This window comes from Temnothorax curvispinosus, unplaced genomic scaffold (assembly GCF_003070985.1).
Source record: "Temnothorax curvispinosus isolate PA1 unplaced genomic scaffold, ASM307098v1 QBEX01004317.1, whole genome shotgun sequence".
Lineage (NCBI taxonomy): Eukaryota > Metazoa > Arthropoda > Insecta > Hymenoptera > Formicidae > Temnothorax > Temnothorax curvispinosus.
This window is the reverse complement of record NW_020214097.1, coordinates 429-3928: the sequence shown is the minus strand read 5'-3', so window position 1 is coordinate 3928 and position 3500 is coordinate 429. Positions and strand designations below refer to the sequence as shown.

At 43.0% G+C, this 3500-nt stretch overlaps 1 pseudogene; it reads left to right on the top strand.

The window, feature by feature from the left end:
• Nucleotides 1-310: 310 nt before the first annotated feature.
• LOC112453414 lies at nt 311-2578 on the top strand (annotated as a pseudogene).
• The last annotated feature ends 922 nt before the right edge of the window (nt 2579-3500 follow it).

Genomic DNA, 3500 nt, shown 5'->3' with positions numbered 1-3500 from the left:
GCTACACGTAGCAATCGTTCTTTGCACTTGAACTGACTGCATTAGTGTACTAATTTAGAGTTTATTTCTTTTACTCCACTTTATGGTTATTCTACATAGAAGTCGTAGTCGTGAGTTGTAAGAAATTGACCAATCACAGATTGAATATTCTCCTCAACTTCGAATGTGATTGGTCAATTTCTTACAACTTACGACTACGACTTCTATGTAGAATAACCTTTAGAGGGAACAAGATAAAGTCTGTTTTCATTAGATGAACTTTTCGCATTATTCATCTTTCATATTTTTCTTTTCACACGTTGGAGAGAAAATGAGAAAAGATAAACAGTGCGAAAAATTCATCTAATGAAAACAGGCTTATAAACTTTAAACTAGTGCAATCTGTTTGGGTGCAAAAAGAATATAACCTAGTAAATTCAAAATTTTTGTTTACAAATGTTTACAGAACAGAAATTGACGTGATCCACCCATGCTCCGATCCGGAATATCCAAACTCGAGTGTTTATAAACAACATTATCATAATCTTCAGATACCTTTGGCTCTATCTTTGTTATTGCTGATTATGTATTTCTTATATTTGTACGGCTTTTTCGAGGAGATCAAGTCCCACTTGACGGAAAAAACGTTAAACATAGCTGACACAATATGTTCGATATCGTGGGGTCGCAATAGGGATCAGGACGGTGGCGGTGAGTCAGCGAGACAAGATTTGGTAACAAAAACAATATATTCTGTGGTTTAAATTACATGTATTATGTTTGCATTGTCTTAGGCGGCGCCTTGAAGGCGCCTAATAAAAAAATAAGTGCTAACGCACGGTTTAAAATTCAATGTGGCGGATGGCCTTCTTTGCAAGGGGCTCGGAAGAGACCGAGTTGTTATTGAGGTCGATTTTAGAGCCTGGGGTGCGAGGTGGCTTGTCCGTCGGTTGATCCGGTGGGTCCACTGGCGATGAAAGAGCCAGGAAAGCTCTCCTGAGCACCGTCTGACACGCTGTGGTTCGCGTCTCCTTGACGCGGATCAGGTGGAGGGCCGGTGGCCGAGAAATGCGGCAATCCCGTTTCGGGAGCGTCAGTTCGGCTGGCCTGGTGCGGCGCACCTCCGGGAGCTCCAATGGAATGAGCTTCCACGGACGTATCGCTTGTCCCTTATCCAACTCCCGTCTCGTTGCCTGCCGCTCCTGCGGCACAGGCTGACTAGAAAGACGAGGTTTCACAGGGGCCGGCGTCTCTTGGTGCCGCTCCTGCGGCACCGGTTTAGCGGGCTCCGCTTCCTTCGTGTGCCGCTCCTGAGGTATCGGCGGGTAGGAGAGGCGCTTCCTCCGTCTCTGGCTCCGCGTCCTGGTTCGGCACCTCTTCCGTCTGGTCGCTGTTGGAGTGGGGCCACTCCGCGCCTCCGTTTCTACTGTGCCGGGCCCGGAGGGGGCGTCGGACTTGGAGGGGGCCGCAGTCTCCACGATGGCTCCACAGGAGTGCAATGAGCGGAGGAGAAGTCTCTCGACGCTCGATGATTACTGCGCGGAGGAGATGGAATCTCACTCGACGCGACAAAAGATTTGAGATTTCGAGTCTCTCAACGCTTCCTCGATGCGAGATGCAGAGTATAGCGGTAGGATTCGATGCTGGTCTGTGCGCGGCTCGCCTTAAATTGCTACTCGAACGTACTTTAAACGCGAGTAATTGTATGTGAGCCGGCGACGCGCCGCGGCGAGCCGCGAAATCTGATAAGCGCGTGTTGGCCGGGCGCGCATTTGTCAGACGCGCGCGGCTCATGTTCCAATTCTCGAACACAATATATTTCGGATTAATAAAAATTCTGGCGGGCCAAAAATGTTTACTACAAACAAATTGAAGCGATATATGAATATGGAGAATAGCTTGTATCTTTCAATCTTGGACCAAGTCTTTGATGTGACGAAAGGGAAAAAGCATTACGGACCTGGAACAACTTATCACGTCTTTACTGGTAATTAAATTAAAGAATCTAATAAAGATGCCAAAAGACAGCATGCGTCAATATGTGTGTGTGTGTGTGTGTGTAATTTATTTCTTTATTCGTAGGCCGTGACGCTTCCTCGGCATTTATTACTGAAGAATTTGACGATCAAGGTTTAACGGACGACATATCAAGTTTATCGCAACGACAAGTCAAGAAATTGGACGATTAGCTACAATTTTATGGCGCAAACTACATCGACAAAGGTACAATTACTGAAATTGCCACGTAGAAGGGCAGTTGATCCATCTCAGAATTTTATTATAAAAACCAAAATAATTATGTGTTATCTTGTCAATTTGCTCAGCAAAGATAACGAAAAGTACACTTGTATTTTAATTTTTACTGCAAAAGAAACATTTTATATTTTTGTGTGACTTGCGGATAATGTACGAGACGAATCAGCTCGCATGTGACGTTGTCTAAAATATTTTGTTTTTTTTTTCAGGAAAATTATATGGTAAATACTATAATCAAGATGGTAGGCCGAATGTAGAATATCGCAAGATACAAGAAAAGCCATTGCTTACCAAAAGGGAGAAAGTAATGGATGAGAAACAAGAAAAGATGTTTACATTTTGATGTTTGCACGAGGTCTGTAGGTGACACGATCCCTCTCCGCCACCCTAAATCACTGTCCACGCGGCCTCGATGAGTTCGGGGGGGGGGGAAGGCGCGAAGCTCCCCCTCCTTTCTAATCAACAGACAATTTTAATCTAGTCGTCAATTAAAGCACAAATGCAAAGTCCGATATTATACGTCTGTTGATGTTTCGAATACCAAGCATTACGATACGTGAAAAATGACGTGTTTGAAAATGAGAGTAATATATTGACGGAAAACACTCGTGATTTTTCCAAAACGTACAATACATATATACATTATTCCAAATGTGTAGAATCCTAAAAAAAATTCCAAATAACATTAAACAAAGTAATAACAAGCAAAATGCTGTCACTAAATCAATATATTTTTATTTGTATTGAATATATATATATATATATGTATATATTTCTTATTCAACTGTCTTGTTTTCCTTTTTGTACATTGTTTCAATATAGCGCGTACGTTATTACAGATTCGATCGCATAGAGACACACGTTCCATCTAGTGTCTACATTTACATAAAAATTTGTAGCCGTAAAACATTTCTCGCGTGTGTTTGCGATAATGTTTATAGAAACGGGTATCGCGTTGCCTAATAAACGCCCAGGCAAATATCTACATTATATATCCTTCGCGGTGTACCGTTACGATATACAACGCGGCGCGTTGCACTTTTTGCTATCGCGGTAAAAATATAAATCGGTATATAAGCTAAACAGCTGATGAACTCTTATATACTTGTACGTAACCGAACGTTATGTCCGTAGGTAACGCGCGCGTGAAACACGTGAGAGCAGAGTGGAGCAGAGTCTCACTTTGGAATTCTCACGGAATCCTTACGAACGTTTAACATTCCAGCCTACGTGCTCGCGACGGAAGACCGCTGCGGCACTCATGG